Here is a 16,673-nt window from a genome sequence, read left to right on the forward strand (position 1 = left end):
GGCAGGAGCCCTGCTTTCTCAAGATTGAGTCTTGAGAAAGGCAGGGCTCCTGCCGAAACGTCGACTCCAAATAAACTTGGAAACAGTACGAAGCAATTTTTCACTTGTATATATATATATATATATATATATATATATATATATATATATATATATATATAACAGCCTTCTTGTGGGGATGTCATCTATCCGTACCTTTCCGGATGGGTGGGCTTTTATAGCCGCAAATGTACATCGACTTATAACCCCCAAAGGGATTCAAATCTAACAGAAGCTTGGCTAATGGCTTAAGCAACCTAACATTTTCAAGGGGAAATTTCTGTATGTAATAGAATGCACACTCATCTCATTACCCGAACTCTGTGAACTGTGCATCCCGTTCATAAGTGTAATCTACTGGTACATTACATCGTCATCATTAGCAAAGTAATAAAACCAAGCACTAAAGTTTCCAGTATTTCTATTTTATAAAATGTCAATACACCCTCCCCCATTTGCATTACAAAAATTGCCGATTTACCTTGAATTTATTCTTAACTCGAATTTGCTCATCGAGCAGTCATCAAGCACGGCCAGTCAATACACAAGCAACTATTCAGAATACAACGACTCACTTCATCACATCGGAATGCCTTAACGTGACTAATATCAAGGTCTCCCTTTGCCTTCAGTAATTCGCACTTCGGAAGAGGACCGCAGAACTTTGTTCATTTCGCGTAATGCGTTCTAACTTTCCTGAACCACGAAAGTCAATTTTACGGCCTCCATTTTGATCTTCATTCCGCCTTTCTGCATTTTTATTTACTTAGTGCATGACGAATGCATTCACGAAGTAACGTTACTCCCATTAAAATAATAGAATAAAATCAGCTAGCTGATTTTATAAGGAACGAATTGCGCGGCAAAACAAGACAATAGAAGAAACAAACGCGTACCCTCTTTTTGTCATGCCTCTCCTCCTCTTAAAATCTCTGTACCAACCAGCACAAGCAGCTGCTTTTCTCAGTTACCTTAAAAATGATCACTTCTATACAACCGCCATAAATTACGGCGGCCAGGTACAAGACGAGCTTAATTTCTTGTTTCTCCGTCATTTAGAAAAGCAGTATTAGATGATGCCGAAGAAATAACCCCAACTGATGCCACAAAAAGGAAAACCCTGCAGTAGATGGCCGCGGTAACGAAGCGCCACACGACTGCAAATTTTACATTGACAATCAGGAGAAATAGAAGGGAGCGTTTAGCGAGTGAGTAAAATGTTCAGTAAAACTTAAGTTAAAAGTTGCAGTTCCTCTTTAGCAGCTAAAAGAATAGCATATATAATTTGGATGCATTTAGTGAACTAGTTGGATTCAGTATCTATGGGAAGCTGAGTACGCTGCTCACCTACTGGGGTTTCATCCTTGACAGTGATGTCGAAACGTTCGAAAGCCGATGAAAAGCGGTGAAAAATCATTTCCCAGGCGATTGTGCCGCATTTATCACAAGATCACGTTCCATCGATTACAAGATCGATGAAACGTGGCTCTTTTCCTGGAATAAAATACAAGGCATTTGTGTAAATGTCGATAGTAAACCATATTCATTTGACGTAATTAAAAGTTTCTGGCACCTTGCTTTATCTGTATGCGCTTCAGTTCTTCAAGCCAAATATTTAATAAAAGCGATCCACCATCAGCTCTTCTGATTACTGGGCCTGATGTTTTCCGTAAAATGAGGTTAACATGTGTCATTAAAGCCACTGAGCCACTCTTTAACGCGGCACCGCTTCGTAGAAGTCGCATCACGGTATCACTTCTCAGGCAAACGAGGACAGCGCATCCCCGATGGAACGCCCCGCTCACCTGTTCGCATGTCCCAAATGCCTGCGACTTTCTTTTCGATTCGTTGAAGTGTCAGTTGCCACGAAACCCGTTAATGACATGCCTTTGTCAGTTTATTAAGGCGAAAGCCTTTAATGTTCATGCTGTTGTGCACAAAATGTGTGCCGCTTTTGCGGCGGCTCTGATTGGCCGAGGCGGGATGTCGTCATAGAGGTCTCGACCAATTACAGAGCACCACGACAGTGTGCGCGAATGCGCGCCTTATATGGCCATATGCCAGTCAATGATCAATTGCCGATTACCTAATTAATAATTAATACTTAATTTAGTAATTTATCATTAGGTTAATAATGACTACTTACGCGAATAAATATTTACCTAATAACTAATTAATTATATACTAATTAGTGGCGGTTCCGTAGCAGAATGCGGCACTCAGGCTTTCGCCTTTCACTAATTTTGTAGATAAAGTCCCTCGTAATTTTTTTATATCAAGAAATATTCAGACATGTGCGGTATTATGCCCTAAAATCTAGTGGCTATAACAATGGTAAACATTTCATGGATGGAACTTTGGATGTACGGAAACCGGTTTGCAGAGAAGGTTAGCAAATCTTTACAACCATAAATAGTAAAACTGCTTTCCGTAGTAGCCCAAATGTAGCAAACTGGGGAAATTTTAAGTAGCCCAAAAGTAGCCATAAAACGTTGTTTTCGTTAAATGATTTCTTATTTATAATAAATTAATTTTCCGCAAGTATACATAGATATTAGTTTTATTCACGCATGACCACTTCGATAGGGATCGCGTCATGGTTTTACCGCACCGCGGACGCCATTAGTCGTGAGCCGCGAAAAGCAGATGCTGCCTCAGTACAACCGCATAACATGGAATCACATTCATGACAAGGTAATAAAAGCAGTCTTCATCGTAAATGCTACCTTTTATTCTTCTCAAAGTAAAAAGTTAGTTGTGGTTTAGCTCTGGTTAAACCTAGTTGAAATGTGAAAGCAACTGCGGAAGCTTCTTTTGCTTACTACCTTATTCCGCTATCACGCCCTATCAGTGTAAGGCGCTACATTATTGGGGACACTTAAACTCATGCATTCTTTAAGGGTATGACGTCTGAGCGTAAGCTACCAAGCCACATTAAAAGTCACGCTTAAACCGAGCCGTATGGACGTGCCTCCGTGTCGTAGGGATAATGTGAATACAAACGGTTCAAGCAGGCTGATTCTTATATCACCCTCCCATATGAAAGGAGAGACCTGAGTTGACAGCTTCTGCCCGTGGCATAGGGGGTAACGTGAATTCAAATGTCATGGCAGGCTGATTTTTTTTTTTTTTTTTTTTATGACGAGACCCTAGCTACGTCTCTTCACGGTGTAGCTGCGGCCATCCGAGGTCTCGCTGTCGTAGTATTACTTTGCAATAAAAACAGTAACAGTCACAACAACGCGCATTAGCGCCGCACAATCTGCTCGCGGGACAGCGGTATACATTCAGCTATTCATTCTGGTTACCGTTCATCAACACAGCCCAATACATTGCAAGACACATTTTTGAACAATTGACAGCAGTCAGTAAGACATCTAGTACAATAGGTGAAAGGAAGCCTAGAGAAAGGACCCTAGGCTCCATGAGCTGATTTGGAAGTGAAAATTCTCGTCCAAGCTTAAAAGCCAGGCAGCAGCTTTTGTTTGTGGCCAGGCCAAACTTCAAACGAATGTGCGCTTCGATTTTAACATCAGTCGACCTATCACTGCAGGCCAGTTACAGTAACTGAAACTTGGCTGAACATCCGTTCGGCGAGAGCATTCTATACGGGCGGTGATAACAAAGAGGGCACCCGTTCAGACATCACTCGAAAGATTGGTTTGCCTGTAGCTTTTTTTTTTTTTTTTGCATTCTTCCCAGATTTTCAATATGGTCTGGCTAGCCTCTGATAGGTCGCTGACATTCGTTTCGAGCAGGCAGTACTCTAATTATATTGCATAAATTGACCAGCTGATACCTATAAAACTATAAAAGCACTGAATCCGTGAAGCAAAAATTGAAAGAATATTTCTCTTGCATTCTTTTTTTTTTTTTTTTTTTTTAGAGAAGCTGCACCGTCGCCCAGAAGCCTTGGGTTCGCAGGAAGCCGCTTCAGTACCTCTTTTTATGCGTGGTATGGAAAAGTTGCCGCCCCTTTGTGAGAGAAAAATTTGTTCATAGTGGCAGACTTCTCGATGAAGTCCTGAAAAAGCATTCTCGTGCAGCATTCCCTAACACGTAATAGGTGCTGTTTCCATTCCTCGTTGTCAGGCCGTGCGTACGTATCTAGGAATTACGAGTATCCAGGAATTAGCGTTCTTTCTTTTTTTTGAAAAATCGATTTCCTTTAGCCTGACCGGGTCGGGGGCCTCAGACTGAAAAAGCTGGTTAATTCGCTCGAATTTATCGGTCATTAACATAACAAAAAGTTTATATCGCCGAGGCAGAATCTCGCATAAAAATACCAGCATAGCCGCCAGGAGAAAGCTTTACTCCAACTCGGGAAAAATTTAGCCGTGTTTTGCTGTTTATAGCGCAGTCTGGTAACAGTGCTTAGTGAAGTTGCAGATGCATTCAACCTCTAAGTATCATCAATTTGTTTTTCTGTTTGTAATCTAATTTAGTTCTTCCTGCCCTAACAGTGGTTTGCCTTTATGATGAATAGTTACGGTACTATGTATATTACTTATCTTCTTCTGTGATCCTATGTATGCATTGTATGCCTGCGCCTGCCTAAAGTCGGCAGTATGTTTCTAAATAAATAAACAAATTTTCTCTTGCGATACAGGGGATATCATCATCATCATCAGCCTGATTATACCCACTGCAGGGCGAAGGCCTCTCCCATATTTCTCCACTTAACCCGGTTCTGAGCTAGCTGCATCCACTTGACCCCTGCGAAATTCTTAATCTCATCCGCCCACCTAACTTTCTGCCGCCCCCTGCTACGCTTTCCTTCCCTTGGAATCCAGTTTGTTACCCTTAGCGACCATCGGTTATCCTCTCTTCGCACTACATGTCCTGCCCATGTCCATTTCTTCTTCTTAATTTCCACTAGAATGTCGGTAACTTGAGTTATTTCTCTGACCCACTCTGCACGCTTTCTATCTCTTAATGTTACCCCTACCATTTTTCGTTCCATAGCCCTCTGGGTTGTCCTCAACTTAAGTAGAACTCTCTTGGTTAGCCTGCACGTTTCAGCCTCATAGGTGAGTACAGGCAAGATGCAACTGTTGTATACTTTCCTCTTCAGCGATACAGGTAAGCTGCTAGTCATAATCTGCGAGTGCTTGCCAAATGCGCTCCATCCCAATCTTATTCTTCTTGTTATTTCCTTTTCATGGTCCGGATCAGCGGTTACTACCTGTCCTAAGTAGACATACTCGCCTACTACTTCCAGTATTTCGCTACCTAATGTAAACTGCTGTTCCTTCCCGAGGCTGTTGGACATTACCTTAGTCTTCTGCATATTGATTTTCAAGCCCACCTTTCTACTTTTTCTGTCTAGGTCGTCAATCATTATTTGCAGTTCATCCCCCGAGTTGCTTAGCAAGGCAATGTCATCAGCAAATCGCAGGTTACTGAGGTATTCTCCATCTACCCTTATCCCTAACTGCTCCCATTCCAAATCTCTAAATACTTCCTCTAGACAAGCTGTGAATAGTACTGGGAAGATTGTGTCTCCTTGCCTAACACCTTTCTTTATGGGAATTTTGTTACTTTCTTTATGCAGAACTATGGTTGCTGTGCAGCCACTGTATATATCTTCCAGCATTTTCACGTACGGCTCGTCTACCCCCTGATTTCGCAATGCCTGCATCACTGCCGAGGTTTCAACTGAGTCAAATGCTTTTTCGTAATCAATGAATGCTATGTATAAGGGCTGGTTATATTCCGAGCATTTTTCTATCACCTGATTGATGGTATGGATATGATCGATAGTAGAGTACCGTTTCCGAAACCCTGCTTGATCCTTTGCTTGATTGCAGTCTAAGGTTGTCCTGATTCTATTAGCGATTACCTTAGTAAATACCTTATACGTAACAGAAAGTAAGCTAATTGGTCTGTAATTTTTAAGGTCCTTAGAGTCCCCTTTCTTGTGAAGGAGGATAATGTTTGCATTCTTCCATGGTTCCGGTACCGTCGATGACACCAGGCACTGCGTATACAGGGTGGCCAGTTTTTCTAGCACGATATCCCCCCCGTCCTTCAGCAAATCTGTAGTTATCTGATTCTCTCCAGCTGATTTCCCCCTTTTCATAGTTTCTAATGCTTTCTTGACCTCGTCCTTCGTCACTGGTGGAACGTCTGACTGTTTTTCCCTACCGCCAATCTCATTACGGTCCTGACTACTTTGGCTACTGTAAAGATCTGTATAGAACTCTTCGGCTACTTTGACTATCTTGTCCATATTAGTGATGACGTTGCCCGCCTTGTCCCTTATCGCATACATCTGGTTTTTCCATATGCCCAATTTCTTCTTTACCGCTTTAAGGCTTCCCCCGTTCTTTACAGCATGCTCAATTCTCTCCATGTTATACTTCCTTATATCGGCCACCTTGCGCTTATTGATTAGCTTTGATATCTCGGGCAATTCGATCTGGTCATGGGATATATATATATATATATATATATATATATATATATATATATATATATATATATATATATATATATATATATATGAGCTGCGTTGTTGATTTTTTATATATATTTCATCATTTTCCGGTGTAATAAGCACCAGCTAAACTCACTGCAACGTGCAATGAGTCTTTCGATAAATGACACTAAACACACTTTGCCGCCCAATTAATTTCTCGAGGAAGACGACATAATTCGCCTGTTTTGGAATTTCCTGAGTGTGTCCTCTTTTGGCGATACTGTGTTCCTCTGGGTTTTCCGCTTTCTTACTAATTAGCATGCGACCAGATTGAAACGTCCTGGCATATAGACGATCGCCTCTGGATCTTTAAGCGCGCATTAGTGCGGGCGTCTGCCTCTCCCTGCGAACTGTGAACTCCTATGGCCGTTTCCCCTATCCAAGCGCAGGGTGAAGGAATAGTTCGGGCCAACCAATAGTCTTATTTCAGTGTTATTGCTTTTTTTGCTTCAGCTAGACAACCTCGTGCCAGCTAGTCATGTTATCAACCATAGGTAACTAATCTAGCGTTTTTTTTTTTTCTCCTGTATTCATCTCACCTCACCATTTTGTTTTTTTTTGTTTTTTTTTGCCTAAATTTCTATTAGGCAGGAATGATTTAAAAATGCACAGCCTAGGTGGCGATTAGCCCAACTAAATATAATTGCGCACATACCTGTTAAATAAATTTGGGCGTCGAAAGATAGCAAATAACGACAATTTGTCCAGCGGCAAGATTCGGCAGTAAAGGCCATATGCTGCCGCGAATGACTACATGGGAATCAAACTTCTCGCGCACTTCCCGACTAGAAGTAGGCAAGTAACAATCGACAGCTTAGTGTGCATGTGCTCTTCATCCTACTCTGGCTTGGACGAACCACTTGCTTGCTCTTTATTCGAGTGAAAACGAACTATAAGACGCTGCGTTCCATCTCTGGAGCACCCAGAACCGTATCAAGTATAAGCGCGGCGAACTGTGCTATTTGGTACAGGATCATTTTAGGAAAACTCAGCGAAAAAAAAAAAAAAGAAGGCAGATCGTTAAGTTTGTGTCTTGTCGTTAAGCATTTCTTGTCTTTGGATGACCCAGCTGGGAGTCATATGTCTACACACTGTGCCACTTGTGGGTAGGATGAAGGATACAAGACAACATAGTAAAAGAACGTCCTTATGTAAGCCGCACTTCTATCAAGCTCGAACCTTGCAATGTCACGCAGATTTTAAGCCCGGAATTGTGTCTGAAGCCTTCCATATCTGGCGACTTGGGCCGGGTTGGGCCAGTCATCCTTCCGTACAGCCGTTTGAAAGGGAGACTGGCTTTCCGAATCGACCTTAACGGTGATCACACGTTTCATTTGTGCTTTTCTTACGCTTTGCTTCCCTCATGCACAATCCATATGGTATAAATGCGCATCTTCAATGCATTAAACATTTCATTTGCGAGAGAGCGCCTTGCTTGTCCATTTTCTTGTTTATTCTTGTTTTTTTTTTTTACACTGGTTTTTGCCTAAAATTAGCCGTACTGTCTGTCTCACAACGCCTGCCCTTCGTCCTTTTTTTTTTTTTTTTTTTAGATCGTGCTCGCCGGAAATTTTTTTTCCCGAATAAGCGCTCAATAATTCGTGTCTCTGTAGCCGAGAAAAAATAGAAGAGGAACGAAAAGAAAAATTGTTTTCGTAACTGACCTTTCTTCAGTCATCATGGGAGTCGAAGCGGTTTTCGTTCCGGCTGGCGAACAAGACGTGGGTGTCCTTCCGTAAGAGCGCGCAAGAAGCAACATATCAGCGCTCCGCACTCCGCCAAAGTATCAGATTAATGAGAGAGAAAAGGCTTATTGCAAGGAAACCTTCAAATGAATGCTGTAGGCGACGTTTTTCAGGCTGAATCTTCTCGCGAAGAAGCCCGCTCAGAAACAAGAATTTCCTAATGAGCCAGGCCGAAGCCGAGCTATGCTGAACAAATAAAAAATCCCTTTACTTCACAAAGATGGTAGCGAAATCACATCCGGTCCTACATTCAATGACTGCAGCCTGTATACATTAGCATCTTTACCGCTCCGAACCCACCAAGCGTTCTTAAGTAGTAGTGAACGTAAGTTAGGTTCGTGCGATCATGTAGCGAATACCACAAAGAATGATTTGTTAATATAAGGACCTTCTTTTATTCTTCCTCCTACTACTAAATAAAAAAAAATGAGACGAAAATATTGCAGACACGTTCTGGCAGGGAACCTTTCTCAAAGGACCTCATTTGACTCGATTGTTCTTGAAAAGAAAAAAAGCGCTGATGCACATAGAATGCATGTTGGGAAAAGCTTTGTATTTTTCCGCCCCTCCTGCCTTTCCTGTACTCAGGAGCAATAAAACGACGCAAGTACAAAGTTTTGGTTTTCTGCTCCCTTATTTGCACCCAGGACAAATAACATGATTAAGGAAGACATTTTAGCTCGACCGGAGTAAAAACAGAAAAAGAGGGAAGGGAGGGGAGGTAGGGGAGGGGTATACTGAAAAACTTAACCACTGAGCACTCAAAAAGAACGACGGAAATGAAGTGTAATCGCTATTAGCGGTTAGTGGTTCTGGGCTAACAAAAAAAAAATAACGAGAAGAACGCACCAAGCCTCGACACAGACTGAAGCCGGAGGAAAGCGCATATGAAACATTTATGTTTTGATGCTTTTGTGGCGGTTATTAAGGAGGGATAGTAATTTAACCATTTCTGTTTACTTTAAAGGTAAATGATTAGTGGAAGGACGAAAAAACAGCCGCATTCCAGCGATGATTTCCGAACACCCAGTTTCGACAGGCTGCGTGCGATGATCTACAAATTTCGCTACGGTGACTACTCTCCAATCGCTTCCTTTCGATGGTATTCAATGTGCATGTACACTGGAATGTTCCCTGGAGCCGCCGTCGAGGCATAACTAATAATTGGAGTCAAACTACAGCCCCGGTTCATGATTTCTGGCACCCGGATCTACTTCGCGTTCGTTATGCCCCGTTGTGTTCTCAGCATTGTTTTCGCCTTTCGCATTCCGAACTCTCAGCTTATACCTCGTCCTCTCTTCCTTTGTCACGCAGCTGTCCAGAGGCACTGAACTCTCCGACGACATGATGGGCTCATGGTGCGAGAGATGGAGGGCCTTCTGTGGAATCCAGACAGTCGGCGTTGTCACCAGTGGTACCTGGGTTTATTTCAAATTTATGTGCCACAACGACAGAAGCTGCGGTAAACGATGGGTAAGTGTCCGTTCATCTGATCTCGAAGGACAGCCACACGCACAAACTAGAGACGTAGATAGTTGCTTGAATAACGGTTTCCCATAGAAGCCGGGCTGAGGTTGCGAGTAGTGAACTGAACCAACTTCAGATCGGACCTTCGAAGAAATGTCCTTCGAGATCAGACGAACGGACGCATACCCATAGTTAACCACAGCTTCTGTTGTTGTGGCCCGCAAGTGTGCAAATAAACCCAAGTACCGCTGGTGACAACGCCGAGCGTCAGGCACTCCATCGATCGAACCATGAGCCCATCATGTAACGAATTTCGAAAGGAACATAAACAAGAAGCTAGACTGAGGATTCCAAGTAAGAGACCCCCGCTCGTTCTCGCGTCTTGTTCTCATGGTGACTGAGAACAAGACGCGGACTTCGGGACTTCTGCTATGGTCTCCTATTCTTAATTTTTGTATTACATGATGTCTGGTGATAGAAAGTATTTTAAGCAAGAACCTCTCGGAGCTTGGCATTAACCTCGTTGGCGCCCCACAGCCGGCATTTTAGGCTTAAAAGCTACTGAACGTGAATGTAAAAATAGGGCTATCGTCGTCACATTCGGCACACCAGCGCCTCGCGCGGTAGCTGAAAGCGAGAGATCCCAGTGCGGGCAGTCAACACGGATCCAATGAAAGGCGGCTTTCATCCTAGCACCGGGGTCTGAGGCAGGTCCGACAAATGCACACGCTCAGGAGGCAGAAGCAAGATATGTTTGTCACTTTGCGCGTTACTGACAGGTGCCCGCCTGCAAGCAGACAGCCCTGTAGAGATAAGAAATCCTCGCCTCTCAAGTCATGCATTGCGTTGCTGCCTTCCCGACCAGGAGGGCGCACAGCCAGCACGTCATTTTCTCTTACTATTCCTTTCTGACTGCGTACCTCTATAGTGTCGAACACGCTTTCTATTCTCGAAAGTATGCAAATGTCCTGTCAGGAGCCCTCCATCTTGACCCGTCATGTGCTTTTCAGTTTTTGTAAGATGTCTGGTTAGGGTGAAACTTAACTATCGAAGAGGTGGTGCACTCGTGTCTGTAGCTGACAGAGCTACTTCTCTTTATTTGTATAAATCTGAGCAAGTCATTGAGGTTCCCTAGTGAATACCTTCAAAAATCACCTTTTCCATGAAGCCTGAAATGACTCCCTCAAAATGGAAGGTAAATAACGTGCCTGTTATGCATTTATTTGTTAATTAGTTAATTAATTTTATTCACTAGTTTATTGAGAGTTATTTGGAGTACCCTGGAGGCAAAACAATATGCATTACGTGACGAGGGCACAGTCAAGAAAAAAATGTTTCAGAAGAAAAATGCTGCGGAACTACGTTATAAGCTACAGAAGTATTAATCAAAAGAACAATAAATGCCAGACGGCTCCGACAGTTTTCGCGATGTCTGCATACGCCAAACAAAACTTATATAAGATATGTTTAGTGTTTATTGGCCTCTTCTGCATATCTACTATCTCGCAATCCATGATATCTTCCCAGTCGGAAACTCAATTTTTTTTATAAATAGGAATGTACAGTACCGCTCCGCTGTCACACGTGTATATCCTTCTTGTTCTAAGTCAAAGCTTGGGTTGGTCCTTAAATCTGCCCATCTCGACGATGTTGCGACGTCAATAATTTCCGGGTGAATATTTACATGCAATTAGCCCACAACCGAAGCAAATAACTATTTCATTCGAATTCTCTTCGTCATTCTTCCATCGTCGGTGTGCTGCCGCACCGCCGTCGAAAACGCCAGCGTTTCCCGGAACGGCATTTGCAAGAATAATGGCCAGAAGCCAAATCGAATGGAAAGATGACCGGCAGGGAAACCCTCTCCCTGGTGCTCCCCTCGAAGTACAGTTTAAGGCTACACAAACCATAGCATTTTTCTGCAGTATTCACAGCGCTCGCAGGTTATTAGAAACGATCATTGCAGTGTGAAGATAGCCGTGAGCATACATGGCAAAATTACATGAAAAAAGGAATTAACATCACCAATTACTCTCCTGAAAATCACAGAAATGTAATTAAACTTTCATTAATAATTACTGCTCTCACAAAGTAATGAAATTACATTGTAATTACTTCTGCTTAATGATTCAATTCCTTTTACATTACTTTATTATTTCAATCTGTGCAAAAACTAACTAAAGATAGTAAACAAAACAATTTCTCTCCAGACACAGCTAACTATTCACTCCCTCTTTCCTACGGCATGTGCTATTACAAAAATAAGACAATGGCAACAAAGCAGCAAAAACTGAAGCATGGTCGAACGCTCATGAAATTAGTGGTGAATCGATCGTCTTGCTGGCCCGGAGCAGTCTCCGCCGCTTGAAAGCCCCGAAAAAGCTAGGTTATTTATTGGTTCCGTAGTCCCAATAATCGGCCTCGGCACCTTGCGCTCAGTAATGCTTACGCTGTGGACCCTTCCACTTGTCTCCACCCACCCCCTCTCTCGCCCCGTGGTGACGAGTGTAGCCAGGCACCGCTGTGCTATAAGTGGCTCAACAGGGAGTGCCACTGAGCCGAGCTGCTATAGTTTTGAGCTGCGGCCGCCTTGCACAATCTGTCCCTTCGGCGGTCCCTTGACAACTTACATCCTGCTGCTTGAGAAATAGTTGCAACTACCCATAGGATAGCCGCACTAAACGGCTCGGCTACCGGTCCGCTACGCTGGTTCAGGCTTTCCGCGCGTCATTCCTGCGTTTGCGGGGCACTACAATGTTGTCTGTTGAAAGAGCAGTGGAGCACTTGAGTGAAAGCAATTTCGAAAGGAATTAATTATTTTTGCTGCGAAATTACTCTGTCCTAAAGTACATTACTAAATTACTAGACCGAGAAAATAATTCATTACATTACAAATTACAGAGAAATGTAATTAAAGTAATTTCATTACCCCCTTCATGGATCACTGCGTTATCGTGGTGGAGGGGCTTGCGAAACTCGATGAAGTCGTGAGCTCTGCTGTGTAGGGCCACCCAAGATAGACAGGTCACGGCAGAGAGTTCTGACAAAATGTGATTCACTGGAGAAGGTAATGGCAACCCACTCCAGTATTTCCTGCCAAGAAAACCCTATGACCAGTCACAATAGCATTAATGATATGGCGCTGGAAGATGAGCCCCCCAGGTTGGAAGGCGTCCCACATGTTACTGGGGATGAACAAAGGGCGATTCCTAGTAGCTCCAGGACGAATGAAGCGGCTGGGCTAAAGCCAAAAGGACGCTGAGTTGTGGATGTGTCGGGAAGCGACCGGAAAGTCCGATGTTGCAAGGAGATATATCACATAGCTACATGGAATGTAAGATCTATGACGCAAGGTAAACTGGATGTCGTCAAGCGAGAAATGGGCAGATTAAACATTGATATCTTGGGTATCAGCGCGCTCAAGTGGACCGGAATGGGGGAATTTAATTCCGGCGACCATTATGTCTTTTATTGTGGGCACGAATCCAGGAGGACGAATGGGGTCGCTCTCATAGTAAACAGAAGAATGGGCGAAGCAGTGCTAGGGTACAACCCCAAAAACGACCGAATGATTTCACTTCGGATCCAAGGTCACCCTTTCAACATACCAGTTATCCAAGTCTATGCACCAACCACTACTGCTGAAGAAGCTGACGTTGAGAGATTTTATTCTGACCTGCAATGCCTTTTAGACCGCACTCGCTCATCAGACGTCCTTTTTCTCATTGGAGACTGGAATGCTAAGGTGGGGAGTGAAGAAATATTCGCAATTACAGGCAAATTCGGTCTCGGTGATGCAAATGAAGCTGGGCAGAGGCTAGTAGAGTTTTGTCAAGAAAATAACCGGACCATAGCGAATACTCATTTTCAACCGCACAAGAGGCGCCTGTACACATTGACTTCACCGGACGGTCTGTACAGGAATCAGATTGATTATATTCTTTGCCGGCAGAGATGAAGAAGCGCTATACAAGCACTAAACACAAGGCCTGGGGCCGATTGTGGCACCGATCATCAGCTTCTTGTTGCCAAATTTAAGCTTCGATTGAGGAAAACGCAGAAAACTAGAAGGCCTTTCAGGTATCATCTGGATCAAATTCCATTAGAATATGCTGTTGAAGTGAGGAATCGATTTCAAGAATCAGATCTAGAAGACAGAGAGTCTGAAGAGATGTGGACTGATGTGCGTGATATAATACAAGAAGTTGCTACTAAGGTAGTTCCAAAGCAAAAGAAATGCAAGAAAGCAAACTGGTTATCTGAAGAGGCTTTGAAAATAGCTGAGGAAAGGAGGATAGCAAAAGTTATGGGGGAAAAAGAAAGATACAAGGATCTCAATGCGGATTTTCAGAAAATCGCAAGAAGCGATAAGAATACCTTCCTGAACATACAGTGCCAAGCAGTTGAGGACAACAGCAACACAAGAGCTCTGTATAAGACAATCGAAGATATCAAAGGAAGCTTCTGTGCTAAGCTGGGCGTGATAAAGGACAAACGAGGCAGGGACCCCACGGAAGCCTCAGAGATAAAGAAGAGGTGGCAGGAATACACAGAAGAACTGAACAAGAAGGACCCGGATGTGCAAACCCAACATAAGACGGCTGTGAGTACTAATCTCGAGCCGGGCATCCTGAAGAGAGAAGTTGAATGGGCCTTAGCCAGCCTTGCTAAGAACAAAGCTAGCGGAATTGATGGCATTCCAGCTGAGGTGCTTCAAAACCTCAACCATGACGACGCTGTTAACGTTCTGTATACATTATGTCAGTAAATTTGGACAACCCTGCAGTGGCCACAAGATTGGAGGAGGTCAGTTTACATCCCTATTCCAAAGAAAGGCAGTACCATAGATTGTTCCAACTACCGCACATCGCGCTTATTTCGCATGCTAGCAAGGTGATGTTGAAAATCCTCCTAGGTAGGCTGCAGCAGTATGTGGATCGGGAGCTTCCGGACGTGCAAACTAGTTTCGCAAGGGCAGAGGAACTAGAGACCAGATTGCCAACCTTTGCTGGATCATGGAAAAAGCAAGAGAGTTCCAGAAACCAATCTACTTCTGCTTTATTGATTATGCGAAAGCGTTTGACTGCGTAGATCACAGCAGATTGTGGCAAGCTCTCCAAGAGATGGGAGTTCCAAATCACCTCATATATCTCCTCAGGAACCTGTATGACGGGCAAGAGGCCACAGTCAGAATTGGGCATGGTCTTACTGATTGGTTTCCTATTGAGAAAGGAGTGAGACAAGGCTGCATACTGTCGCCCTGCCTATTTAACCTATATGCTGAGTGCATCATGAGGCAGGCCGGTCTGGACGAGTCTTCAGCTGGAGTGAAGATATCGGGGAAACGTATCAACAACCTTAGATATGCGGATGATACCACATTAATGGCAGAAAATGAAGTGAACTCAAGAGACTTCTGATGCGTGTACAAGAAGAGAGTGAGAAGTTTGGGCTTAAACTGAACATTAAAAAGATAAAGATCATGGCGTCTTGCCCCATCAAGTCCTGGAGCATCAAGGGACAAGAAGTGGAAGCTGTGACAGATTTTCTCTTCTTGGTCTCCAAGATAACCCCGGAAGGAGACTGCAGCCATGAAATTAGGAGACGCCTACTTCTGGAAAAGAGAGCCATGGCTAGCTTTAACCGCCTAGTAAAGAGCAGAGACATTAGTCTGCCAACCATGATCCGTATAACTCGTGCTATGGTACTTCCAGTTGTGATGTATGGATGCGAGAGTTGGACTGTGAAGTAGGCTGACCACCGAAGAATTGACGCGTTTGAATTGTGGTGCTGGCGGAGAATCTTGAGAGTTCCTTGGATGACCAGAAGATCAAATCAGTCGATATTTTCGAACATAAACCCTGACTGCTCATTGGAGGGTCAAATTTTAAAGTTAAAAAATTTTAAAAAAGCTACTCTGGTCACCTGATGAGAAGAGAGAAGTCGCTGGAGAAAAATTTGATGTTGGGAAAGGTTGAGGGTCACTGGAGAAGGGGTAGGCAGCGAACGCAATGGTTAGATGGCATCCTCGAGGCGCTGCAGATGGAGTTATGTGATGTTAGGAAGATAGTGAGAGACCGGAAATCGTGGCGTGATATGGTCCATAGGGTCACGAAGAGTCGGACACGACTGAACGACTGAACTGAACTGAATTTCATTACTGTTATTCAATTACTGCCATGTCTAGCCGTGAGCGTATCCGCCAGCTTTGGCGGTACCATACATCGCGCGCACGCCTTCCCACTCGGCCAGGCCACGCAGTAAAGTGCAGCGTTTTCGTCCTCTACATACGAATTAGCGTCCCTGCGGCGGAGCTTGCGGCACCAGTTCAGGCTGTGTTGGCTGGGCCTCTCACCGAAACCAGACGCCTCAAACATGCTGAGTTGCAAGACCGCGGAGCCCCCGCACGCGAACACTTGGGATGCCCGATTCTGCATGCTGCAGCAACAAAATTTCTCCAGGCCTCCCTTTCGTCTTTCCGTTCATGTCAATTATACCTTCTCCTTCTTCGGCACGCTGATCACTGCATGAATTGTGAAAGTATGCTTTTTTCTTTTTTTTCACTCAGTAAAGTGGTGCAATACGGATAACACAGTGATTTCGGAAGGAGGGCAGTGCTGAAAAGTACAGGCGCGAGCGCCCAGAGCGGAGTACCCTTAAGTTGTGTACCAGTTACCGCGAATAGAATTCCCTGAACCAATGAAGAAGAAGAACGGGAACTAATAAAAAACGCTGAAGCATCTCTCTCGTTATGTGATATGTTTCAGTGCAAAGTGCATGAGGCAGTGAAGAATACATTGGTGCGACAGCGTTTACTGGGGATATTTATTTTTTTACGTTACAAGTTAACCTGACCGGTAGCCAGGTAATCGTTCCGTCACACAACGATTAAGCCATGTGATCACACTATTTTATGGCGTCGATTTATGCGGGCCACAAAG

The sequence above is a fragment of the Amblyomma maculatum genome, chromosome 1, assembly GCF_055883805.1.
Source record: "Amblyomma maculatum isolate TAMU_Amacu chromosome 1, ASM5588380v1, whole genome shotgun sequence".
Taxonomy (NCBI): Eukaryota; Metazoa; Arthropoda; class Arachnida; order Ixodida; family Ixodidae; genus Amblyomma; species Amblyomma maculatum.